Source organism: Rhamphochromis longiceps, linkage group LG11 (assembly GCF_057381845.1).
Source record: "Rhamphochromis longiceps isolate RC_006_pf linkage group LG11, R_longiceps_female_GT1.1, whole genome shotgun sequence".
NCBI lineage: Eukaryota > Metazoa > Chordata > Actinopteri > Cichliformes > Cichlidae > Rhamphochromis > Rhamphochromis longiceps.
This window is the reverse complement of record NC_140567.1, coordinates 3,784,981-3,798,353: the sequence shown is the minus strand read 5'-3', so window position 1 is coordinate 3,798,353 and position 13,373 is coordinate 3,784,981.

Here is a 13,373-nt window from a genome sequence, read left to right as displayed (position 1 = left end):
CGTGGCAGCAGTGTTCAGTGAGATGCTTCGTTACAAGTTGAACAGCTACAAGGAGCAGTACCCTCCATGGAGAAGGAGACTAGAGGCCAAGATCAAGGTAGCACGGAGGGAGGTTAGCCAACTATCTGAGCTACATAAAGTTGTGACAAAGAAGGTGCCTAAGAAGTACAGCAAGCTGTCCATACCTGAGGCCTTGGAAACTGCCAAGCAAAGACTCACAGCCTTGGCCAGCTGCTTGAAGAGGTATGCCAGAGAAATAGAAGGCAGGAGAATAAATCAGCTGTTCTCCACAGTACTCTCAGTGGCAGGGGAACAATATGAGAACAGCACCACCTAGGGAGCAATACTGGTAGAGCATATGGGAGAAGTATGCAACCCACAACGGCAATGCTCAGTGGCTAGTGGATCTAAGAGCAGACCACAGCAACCTCCCTGAACAGAGGACAGTAACCATCACAGCGACAGACATCCAAGAAAGGGTCTCCAGTATGAAGAGTTGAACAGCACCAGGCCCTGACATGGTTCACGCCTGCTGGCTGAAGAAGCTGACTGCACTCCATGAGCATCTGGCAGCACAAATGAACCAGCTGCTAGTTGACGAGAGACACCCAGAATGGCTGGACAGTCCTGAATCTTAAGGACCCCCACTGACTGGTCCCAGGGACAGGTCCCATCCAACTACTGGCCAATAGTCTGCCTCAGTGCCACATGGAAGCTCCTGTCAGGCATCATAGCGGCTAAGATGAACAGGCACATGGGTCAATACATGAGCAGGGCACAGAAAGGGACTGGCAAGAATTCCAGAGGCACAAAACACCAGCAGGTGGTAGATCGAGCAGTCAGCCAAGACTGCAAGACTGGGATGACCAACCTGTGCACTGCCTGGATTGATTACAAGAAGGCCTATGCAATATCAGCACAAAATAATCTTTACATTCAACAACTTAAAAAATAAAACAAGTTGTAGAATGGACCCTTTTATACTTAAAGCTTAACATAAATAGACATCCAGAGAGGAAAGCAGTGCAAAAAAATGCAAACATGGCTTCACGACACTCACCTTTTATCAGGATGGATGTCAGTGTAAGCTGTTTCTATTACATTTAACCTGAGACGGAATTTTGTGTAATTTCTATACAAAATTTTACACAAGTATGAAAAAAAGTGTTTTTCATAGTTTTTTTTCGAACCATGAAAATGTTTCAATATTTAATGGATGGAATTACTTTTTTTTCTCCCCGATATCTGATCCATTAATTTACAGTGGGGCAAAAAAGTATTTAGTCAGCCACCGATTGTGCAAGTTCCCCCACCTAAAATGATGACAGAGGTCAGTAATTTGCACCAGAGGTACACTTCAACTGTGAGAGACAGAATGTGAAAAAAAAAAACCATGAATCCACATGGTAGGATTTGTAAAGAATTTATTTGTAAATCAGGGTGGAAAATAAGTATTTGGTCAATAACAAAAATACAACTCAATACTTTGTAACATAACCTTTGTTGGCAATAACAGAGGTCAAACGTTTACTATAGGTCTTTACCAGGTTTGCACACACAGTAGCTGGTATTTTGGCCCATTCCTCCATGCAGATCTTCTCGAGAGCAGTGATGTTTTGGGGCTGTCGCCGAGCAACACGGACTTTCAACTCCCGCCACAGATTTTCTATGGGGTTGAGGTCTGGAGACTGGCTAGGCCACTCCAGGACTTTCAAATGCTTCTTACGGAGCCACTCCTTTGTTGCCCGGGCGGTGTGTTTTGGATCATTGTCATGTTGGAAGACCCAGCCTCGTTTCATCTTCAAAGTTCTCACTGATGGAAGGAGGTTTTGGCTTAAAATCTCACGATACATGGCCCCATTCATTCTGTCCTTAACACGGATCAGTCGTCCTGTCCCCTTGGCAGAAAAACAGCCCCATAGCATGATGTTTCCACCCCCATGCTTCACAGTAGGTATGGTGTTCTTGGGATGCAACTCAGTATTCTTCTTCCTCCAAACACGACGAGTTGAGTTTATACCAAAAAGTTCTACTTTGGTTTCATCTGACCACATGACATTCTCCCAATCCTCTGCTGTATCATCCATGTGCTCTCTGGCAAACTTCAGACGGGCCTGGACATGCACTGGCTTCAGCAGCGGAACACCTCTGGCACTGCGGGATTTGATTCCCTGCCGTTGTAGTGTGTTACTGATGGTGACCTTTGTTACTTTGGTCCCAGCTCTCTGCAGGTCATTCACCAGGTTCCCCCGTGTGGTTCTGGGATCTTTGCTCACCGTTCTCATGATCATTTTGACCCCACGGGATGAGATCTTGCGTGGAGCCCCAGATCGAGGGAGATTATCAGTGGTCTTGTATGTCTTCCATTTTCTGATGATTGCTCCCACAGTTGATTTTTTCACACCAAGCTGCTTGCCTATTGTAGATTCACTCTTCCCAGTCTGGTGCAGGTCTACAATACTTTTCCTGGTGTCCTTCGAAAGCTCTTTGGTCTTGGCCATGGCGGAGTTTGGAGTCTGACTGTTTGAGGCTGTGGACAGGTGTCTTTTATACAGATGATGAGTTCAAACAGGTGCCATTCATACAGGTAACGAGTGGGGGACAGAAAAGCTTCTTACAGAAGACGTTACAGGTCTGTGAGAGCCAGAGATTTTCCTTGTTTGAGGTGACCAAATACTTATTTTCCACCCTAATTTACGAATAAATTCTTTACAAATCCTACCATGTGGATTCATGGATTTTTTTTTCACATTCTGTCTCTCACAGTTGAAGTGTACCTCTGGTGCAAATTACTGACCTCTGTCATCATTTTAAGTGGGGGAACTTGCACAATCGGTGGCTGACTAAATACTTTTTTGCCCCACTGTAGGTGAGGACCGGACCGATACCGATACTGTATATCGGATCGTCCATCCCTAATAATAAGCTGGCCAAAGGAGGAGATAGAAGCCACTGACATCTAGACAAGGAAGCTCCTTACCATGCATGGAGGGTTTCACCCAAAGTCCAGCTGCCAGGAGGCATTTTGCTTGTCCTTCTGAACAGCACATTTAAGCTTGACTTAAATTTGCAGCTGAGTTTGGAGCAGGCGCTTCTTTCTTGTACCCCTTCAGTCCAAAGTAATGTAAAACTTGCTTCACTGTGGTCAACGATCCTGGTTTTTAAGCATTTCCCAGTTCACGACAGGCTTGGTTAATTCTGAACAATCTAACCAATGTCTTCCCATATTAGGGTGAGAATTTGGTTCTTCTTCAGAACCTTAGCAAAGTGATGATGCATTTACATAACCTGTAGTTACACACAATGTACTGATGATCGTGTAATCATCAGTAGTATAAAAAATTCTCCAAGACACCTTCCAAACTTACAATTCTCCTTCTTAGATCTTCACAGAGTTCCTTAGACTTTCTGTTCTTCTGAGTATTGGTCAGTCCAGTGAGTGATGTTAAAGAAATCCATTTTTGGTGGCAGAGAGAAACTACCAGTTGCAGGAAACCGTGGTCACTAACGACAAGTAAATAGGCCTTGGCCTTGTTGATTTAAAAAACACTGTAGAAACTTTAGCACAACTTATTAAAAGATTTAAGTATACGTATACTTTTGATCCCATGTCGATTAGAAAAAAAAACAGAAAAATTCAAATTTAATTTGTCCTCCAATCCTTGTTTTCTAATGTCATTAAAGATGTACTATATTCTGTCCAATCAGCCTGGAAAAAGAACAGAAATAGTTAAATTTCACATTACCATGATGAGCATATGTACACTTGTGACCTGTGAGATATATATATTGTTAAGGTTCAAAATTGAGGAAGGAGAGTACAAACCAGCCTTGGTCCAGAAGCTCTTTGGTCAAACAATGATTTTAATGAACACACGTGTGGGAAGACACTCTGTACGCAGACAGCCAGTAGTCCTCGACTTAATCAAAGCATGAACAGATATTTTATAGCATCAGGGTTTGTTTACTGACGCCCCTTCATGCGTCACCGGTACATTTTATACATAGATCAGATCAACACCAGAATGACTTTTCACCCAGAAAATCATCTTCTATTTTCATGGCTTGGTACTTTCCGTTCTTGTCTCAAAGTGAATTGTTCCTCTTTCTTGTCTAGACATAACTGATCTCTCCTCTAAATAAGTCTAACTAATATGTGTGTATGTGTTGACCTCACATGCTCTTTGTGTCACCTCTTAACTGTCTGTGTCTCGTCCTCAAATGCTCCTCAAAATAACCTACACTTAGACTCTGCTTTCGGTTTCAGTTCTGCAAAAGGCACACTCTGCAAACCTGCAACTTCCTGTCAGCCTGCAACTTAGTCTCTCTGAAAGACACACACTGTTTAAACATCTGAATGCAATATAAACTCCAGATTATATTATTAATGCAATGGTAATGATGACAATTATTTAACAATAGCAGTAAAATAATTTCCCTTCTCCACAATATATATATACCAAGTTTGTTATTTAAAAGTAAAGTTGTATATATCAGTGTAACACCACATATTAGCATCCCTGCAGCACAGAAGAGGGACTAAGGGGATATGTGTGTCAGCAGCAGTGTGAGCTAGAGAGGGAAGAACGCTATACAGTGCAAAGTGAAGCAGCATGACTCTTGGAGCACAGGTCACTCATGCATAATACATCAATCCTCCCACCTCTTTGAAATGGGGAGCTGTCACTTGCAGTTAGACATGGCCTTGATAGAAACACTGTGTCCTCCTCAAACCTGTCCACTGCATACCTCACATTAACACATCATTTTTCATCAAGGGACCATACTACTTGGCTTCTGCTCAGGACAGTTTGGGAGGAAAACTGTGTTATTAGGTTAGGGTAACAGCACACAATGGAAGGGCTAACCGTAGAACTCAATCTGCTTATGATATATGCACACCAGTGTGATGATGGTGACCAGGGCTGGACTGGGACAAAAAAATCAGCCCGGGCATTTTGACTAGAGACCGGCCCACCAGGTATTATAGGAAAAACCATAAAGCCTTTGAATGAAAACAAACGTCGTTGTGACAGTGATGTACACTGTCTTGTTGGTACATATGTATCAATCTAATAAACTTAAACCTACACCATCCTCCCTATTCTGGTATTCTAAACAGTACTTAGCCGAAACCCAAAGACTGCTTGGTTGAGTTAACTTCCTGAACTTTCTACAACATATGGTGGAAACCTGAAATTAAGACAGAGAAGACTAGAGGTGAGACATGACCATTACTGAATATTAAAAATAATAAATGACAGATTTAGTGATATTTTCATAAACTATTTATTTACCACATCAATAACCAGCATGGCAGAAAAGCCGATCAGCTGATCATTGATCAGTTTCATGATTGAAGTAGCAGCAGGAGAAGGAGGGGGAGAATGAGAGAAGAAGAGGCAGCTGACAGCGTAAAGACAGAATAACTCCAGCTTTTTGTCTTTTTTTTTTTTTATTGTAGCTGAAGTACGGGACAAATCGCGTTTATTTTCAGCTCAATACGAAACGCGTAACTCTGAATACCAGAGGATTCCGTTTTTTACGGGACGGTAGGCAACTCTACTAACTAACCATTAAGAATAAAATAAAGTTCACCAGTAACCTCATAGCACCCACCCAACTGTATAGAAACTCCGTCATGCTAGCTAGTACACAGTATGAGTTATTGTAACTGACTGTAAAAAGTTAGCACAACGAAAATAAACTCCACTTAAACTTGGTTTATATCTGACCCAGATAGACTGCAGGTCATAACTTCTTACCTGAAGCTCCCCCATCCACCTGCTGGCCTCCACCACTTGCTTATTTTTCCTGAATCTGTGAAAGCTCCACCATAACCACTACCAAACAATTGAGTTATTTTTACACGTCTACCAGCATCTGTCCAAACCGCCACCTTTCACTGTTTACACGGTTACGGAAAAAAAGACAACAACAACAAAACATCGGCCCATTTAAAACGAAAAATTACCATCGGCCCGATGGCCAGTACAGCTATGATGGTGACAGTTAAGAGTTAAGTGTAGAATGGCTAAAGTAATAGTATGTGGGGAACACCACGATATTCCCTGTAGACTCAAGGCTATGAGGGTCTTATGTGAACAGTCAACTTAACAGGCAATATTGTAGCATGCAGGAATGAGTAGACAGATCACACAGAATCCACACATCATGTGTGCTCATGTAGCTGTCACCAAACAAGTTGTCAGGCAAAATGGTTGAGCAGAGACAAAGCAAAGATTTGGGTGAGAGAATATAAAAAAGGTCCACAAATGCACCTAAATGCTGAGAAATACACTATATTGCCAAAAGTATTCACTCATACATCCAAATCATTGGTGTTCCAAGTACTTCAGTCTAACAGGTGTATAAAATCACACACTTTGTGTGTCACAACTGTTGTCGTAATTTTATTTAATATGTAAATCTGACTGTGCAGGTGCCTCTCTATGATTGGTGCATCCAGGGGGATGGATCGTACCGATTGGCTAATGACCAGGAGGCAGCATATAAGAAGACACCACCATGGAAGGCCAGTCATTCATCCTCGGCCCATCCCAACCGGCAGACTGTGTGTGTTCCCTAATGTTTATTGCTACTGGAGCATGTAGGGGTGCACTGCCTTTTTGTTTGATTACAGTTTTCTCCTGTTTTTGTTAGTTAGGGAGGTAAGTCGTTGTCAATTGGTTTAATTCTTTTGAATAGGAAAGTTCGATTTATCTTTGAGATAGGCTCCCTTTGTTTGTTATTTTGGCCTTTCGTCCACACCGAAGTTATAATTTGCTCCCTTCCTTTATTTTACATTCGTTCTTTGTAAATAAACTACCATAAAACTGGATTAGTTGTGATGTGCTGCTTGAGGTCGGACGGGTCTGGATCACCGTTATGTTATAGTCTGGCCACGCCTAAACGGGCCATAACATTGTGTGTACAGACTGCTACAAACATTTCTAGAAGGGTATGTGCAACAAATTATAAAAAATAGAAAAACATAATTAAAGAGAGAAGTTAATATGAATACAATAAGTCCCAACTATCTAAAACTAAGAGGTTTGGCCAATGGCCAGTGTTGACAGAGGAGTCCCCCCCGAAGGCTTAAATGACTTGGGACCCACTGGATCTGTCAGCTCATGTTCAGGCTGCACAAGACTCACTGCAGACTCTGGAGGTTGCGGTTCTGCAGGGCATACAGGACATTCTGGAGGCTTGGGCTGCACAGGGCAAACTGGAGACTCTGGAGCCTGAGGCTGTGTAGGTCACACAGACTCGGCTGGCTGCAGGGACCTGCACAGGACCTGTTGGTTCAGTTTTTGGGAAAGAAGACAAGTACCGGTATGTCAAAGTGCATTTACTTTTTTAAGCAGTTAAAGGTTCAAGTTAAAAATGGCTGCAGTGTCTCTTTCCTCACTCAGGAGACCCAAACGAACAAAAGACCACCACCCCCAGGCACTAAACACTTTTATTGTGGGTCAGAGAAACGGAATATTAACATGATTGGTCGAAACAGTTGAGGTCGGCCTTAGATCTGATATTGGCTCACGTTTCTTCTTCTGCACCTGTCTGGACATCTCTTTATGTAGAGATGACACTTTTGCAGGCAACACTCCCATCACCATGGTAACCACCTCCTACCTCTGGTCTGGCCTATAGAGTTAGAAAAGTGGAAAGGAGTGGAAGATTATGGCCCTATTTTCTTGTAGGTATCACAAGCCCCATCCACATTCCTGGTATAGCTACATCTAACACTATGGCCTTCTTCCTCTGCTTGTCCACTAGTACTACGTCTGGTTGGTTGGCCCTGGTGATGATTTGTTCATCTGTATCAGCAAGTCCCACAGGATTTTGTCTCGGTCATTATAAACCATTATAGATCCAGGCAAAACTCACCACTTTGAAATCTGCCATCAATTTTGAACAAAATATCTTAAAATCTATTAAAGATAAAAGCCTGACATTTTCACTGAATTTTCTTATCAGAAATGAGAAACAGCATCAGTAATTTGAGAATGATACATCAAAAAAGGTCTGAGTATTAACTAGTTAAAATGTGAGACCTGGATTATCTAGCTTTTTGAGACCTATTGTCACAAAGCAGTTAAGACAAAAGGTTAAGACATTTTTTGATGTGTCTATGTCAGTTTACAGATCCTTATTAAGTCTGACCATAAGAAAGGCAAGTAAAACTTCCCTGTTTGGTTGAACTTGAAGTTGTATCTGCAAATCCACAATAGCATATAAGATCGTTTCTAATATATTAATTAACATTTCCTGTAGCTATATTAATTTAAAGGTCTTCCATTATGAGACTTGACCTGGCAGCAAATAAAGATTTCGAACCAGTCTAACCTAGAAGAAACTGACCAAGCAAACAAGATTCACAACAAACCTGAAGCTCAAACAGTCTGAAACAAAAGCCCCAAGAACAGTTCATAAACATTTCAGGAGCCATTCCTGAGCCCAGGTGAGCAAAAGTCCAAAAGCACTACTCAGGAGGTCGACCCGGAGGGTGACGGCACAAAAGCCCACAATTCAGTAGTTCAGCGGATCGACCTGGGCGGTGATGGCACCAAAGCACATAACAGATCAGGTCTGGTGGCCGACCATGTGGACGGCAACGGCGGCGACGTGGAGGCAGCTCAGGCGGCCGACCGTGCGGACGGCAAAGAAGTCCAGCTAATGGCCCAGAAAATGGCCAGTGACTGTGTGGACGTGGCTTGGCAGGACCAGGCAAGGCTGACACAGAAGCAGAAGCTGTGCGATTCAGCTGAACTCTAACTGACTCCTTCTCCCTCTCCGGCCCGCATACGGAGTAGATGATCCACTGTCCTTGGAGAATGGTCACCCGAGTGCTGAACTCTCAAAAGTCCTCACAAATATCCGCTGGGTCCATAATGGTCAGGTCGTTCTGTCACGGCGGGGTGCGCCAGTGTGTTTTTTTGAAACAGGACCCAAAAGCAGATGTGGACGAAGAGTTGCAGGTTTAAACAAAAGCGATCCTTTATTTGGATGATGGCAGGAGTTGAACATGTAACCCTAAGCAAACTAAAAAACACTAAGAAACAAACACTATGAAGCTCTATGACTGAGACTATGACTGAGACTATGACAATGGTGGGGATAACAGATGACCTGACAAAGACATTCAGAAAACAGAGGACTTAAATACACACATGAGGCGATCAGGGGAAGTGGAGACACATGAGGAAACAGCTGATTAGGATAAACATAGCGATGTACAGGAAAGAATAAAACTAACCACATGAACACAGAACACAAGACCCTTTTCAAAATAAAACAGGAAACATGCAGACTTAGACATGACAACACAAGCTTAACAGGCCTAACACACATGACAGACTAGACAAGGAGCCAAACACAGAAACCAACGAGACAGATGATAAATAATCACTAACCTAAACCTCCACTAACCCCTAAATAAGAACAGCACAAACTTATAACCAAACTAACATGAAAACTTCAAAAATTACAAAATAAAACACAAAATGCTGGGTCAGAGACCCAGCCTGTGACAGAAGCAAAAAGAAACAGGGTATTGTTTGTTTTTATCAGATTTACTATTTACTGATTCATCTTTATCATCATTAGTGGATGTGATAGCACATTGTGCATGTAATTTTTGGGTATAAAGTAACTCCTGTTATAAAAAAAATTGTTGGCAAACAGTACATAAATGATAAAAATGCAGTAGTAAGCTGGCATGATGTGAACGGAGCTGTTGCAGGATCTGGTTGATGTGCTTTTTTCTCTGCCTGCTGTTTTTTGCTACCTGACAGTGATTATATTTAACCGAGAAACTTCAATAAATTTGCTCCCATCCTGAACAAGTGTCACAATGGCTCCCGCTGAGAGAATGCTAAGTTGACTCCAAACAGTACTCTCCTTTTCAGATTTATTTTTCACATCCGTGAGGGTGGCACAGATTTTGGTTGTTGCACATAAGCCTCGTCCTCCTGGTCTGTGCATTTGGGAAGCACAAATGGTGTTCTGTTATTGGCTGGTGAAGGAGAGCGATGCCAGGGCAGACAGGATGAGGGCGAGGCTGTCACTGTAAGCAGTCAAGCGCTTATTCATGAAATGAAATTACTCTCTGACAATGGCAATGCTTTGCTTTTGAAGCAGCCTGCCTTTTCTGAAATGTAAATCCTTTGGCTAGCACCTCTTCCCTGGCTGCCCCTCCCCACCTCTTTGCCCCCACTAACTGCAGAACTGCAGTTGCAGAGAGCAAGCCTTTCTTACCTCTGCACAAAGAAACAGGATTTGTCATCAACATTTTCACACTTTTAAAAACCCTGAGGAGATAAAGCAAACACTGATTTTATGATAGCTCCTATTTTCTCTCTGAATAGACTGGGGGGTTTTTTGTAGTTATGCTAGGTCACTTAAAGTTCCTCCCCACTCTAATTTCCATTGCGAATCAAAAGTCAAAATGATGTCTAGCAAAATTCTACTGAAAAATGGGTTCAGTGAGCTTGAATATCAGTGAAATTACAGCAGATCTTTGCAAAGAAAACCAGCTTCTAGGTCTGAAAAGTAGTAGTGCCTTAAAGATGCATTTGTTTTATTGGGTACCGGGGGTTGCAAAGAGACTTCCGGTCCTTTCTGGGTCATATTAAATAAAATATTAATGCCATTTGGTAAATTTTGGTCAGTCTAAGTATCCAAAAGTAGGACTATGCAGGAAATAGCTAAACACACGCATCTGTTTCACACTGAGATCAAGCATTGCTTGTCAAATCTTTTTAAAGAAAAGCACTCAGCTTGAGGCTTCAGAATGGGACTTTGCTAATCAATAAGTGACATCAAGCTAACTATGTCCATTTTTATACCAACACAAAAGGAGCAGCTTTGGCTATTTTAAATAATAAATACAAGTGCAAGTCTTGTTTAAAACTCTGCATTGTTCATCAATCTTTCTTTGTTTTGTTTTTTTTATGTGAGCTAACATCTTTTGGGGTAAGCAAACACATCTCTCATAAACATTGATTCCAACGCATTTAGAGAAATTGCATTATAATCTCCCACAAAATCTCAAATTGGGGACAAGCTGTATGATTTCTACTTTGAATCCTAGTTTCCCATTGACCTTACAAGAGCTGACGGCCCATTGGTTGGCCATACAGTGGCAGGTCTGATATAATATGTCATAACACTTAGCACATATAGTAGAAATAAACCCATCTTCAGTGTCCTTGGCCAGGAGGACAGGAGGTTCTCATCCAAGATTTTAACACCAAATCAGTAAAAAGTAAATTATTTGCTGTATATCAAAGTGAGGACTTCAAATTCCTTCTTTTAATGTGTAACTTCCCAGAGAATGACTTCTAATGTAAGAAAAGCAAAAAATACTGTAATAAAATATCCAGCTAATACTTTGAGCGTCTTTCTCAGTGTCAGAAACCTAATGCATAGTTTCAACATTTTTCAGTCTTAAAAAGTAAAATTTGACTTTTAAAATTCAATTCTTCATGGAAGACCTTACAGCAGCACAATCCCTTGCTATTTCCAAAGAAGATAAAGATTTGTCTTTTTTGACAAGATTTTATTTATTTGGTTTGAAATCACTATTCCATATCATTTTGTTTTATTGAAGAATTATATTTTAGAAGTTTAGAAAAATGGTGGTCTGCCTCTCCCCACCGCAGGGAAAAGGGTAACACCACCTGGGTCTGGGTGCAATTCCCCCCTCCAGGGGCAAGGGTACCTAGACCCGGTTTGTAGAGTACGCTTGGGGAGTGTGATTGTGTGTACAGCGTCTCTTTATGTCTGTCTCCACGTTGGTTGAGTGTGGAGTGAGTGCATATGAGAGCATGAGGGTGGGAATGGATGTTTGTGTCTGTGTGTGCCTGTATGTCTGTGTCTATATGTCAGGTTGGGTATCAGACGCCACCTCTCTGGGGACACCTCAGGCCCTCCAAGGTTTGGAGGCCTATCTCCACCCACCACCACTTCCCCTGCCGGTGGCGGACTCCCTCAGGTGTCGGTGTGTTGGTGGTTCTTTGTGTCTGGGGGTGGGCGTCCGGGTGCACACCGGCTCACTCCTTGGCGGCCGCTTGTCGGGGCCTGGGGCCTGGGGCTCGCTCGGGCCCCTTTGGAGGTGGGGTGCCCCCGGCCTCTCGGCCTAGGGCTCGGTCACTCAGGCGCAGCTGGGGGCCGGCGGAGCTCACGGGCGCGTCACTGCAACTCCCCCTGACTTCTGCTCCGCGGCTGCTGGGCGAGCCCTCATCTGGGACTCTCCTCAGCTCTTACTGGGACAGTGGCGCGGCTGCCCCTCTGTTGGTCTTCCATGGTCTCTTGTGTTCTGGGGGCCTCTGGATGTCTGGAGTTTTGATCTCCTCCATACCCGCTTCACACCCTGGAGGACGGGGCTGTGGCCCCCCCACACTCCCTAGCAGATCATTACATGGAGAAACCTTTGGAATGCAAGCATGCTGATCCACACAGGTATGCACACATGGGTATTCACAGACGCGGACTAAAGCTTTCTTGGCTGCTGCCTCAAAGCACACTGTGCGCTGTCTATCTTGCGTGCTGCACAATATCGTTTATTACTTAGTAAATACTGATATCTATGACTAGCTAGTTTATTGTGATGGTGCTTTGTTTTCTCTATTATTATGTTGCTCTTTGTTGTTTGCTGTCTCCTCTGTTTGTTTTTGTTTGTTTGTTTTTTTTTTCTCCATACAGGTGACCCAGGAGTTGTTTTTTTTTTTTTCTCTCTCTTCCCCCCCCTTCTCACCGTCTCTTCTCCCCTTTGGTTTTCTTTCTTTCTCTCCCCCTCTCTCTCTCATTCATTCCCCCTGTCCTATTTATTAAAAAAAAAAAAAAAAAAAAAAAAAAAAAAAGACAAAGGATGAACTGAAGCTCTGCCATCACGTAATGTCGCATACTGCTGTTTCTGATGTCATTTAGAAAAAAAAAAAAAGAAGTTTAGAAAAATGGACAACAGTTCCAGACAGTAGATGCCCTTTATGCGGCCGTCTTCACCACTTGGAGAAATGTTCCCATTCAACTTATGGAAACCATGCATCAAAAGCATGCCACAATGAATGTTTGAAGTGATCAATAATAACAGTGAAGCTACTCATTACTGAGTTCATGTCTGGAACTTTGGCTTCTGTTTTGGGGGGCTTTACGGGTTTTTTTTTTTTTGAGGTATGGCTGTTTCAGTTTTAGCGTTGTTTTCAGTAAATTATATGCTCAAAAAATGTTCTGTCTCACTCCCATTTCTTCTTGTTGCCTGTTGAAGCTCTACTTGGAACCTTGTTAACCTTGTCCAATCATGTAAAATATTATTTTCTTTGCCATTTTTCAAGTGTTCTTAAACTTTTGATCAGGAGCTTATGAACAAA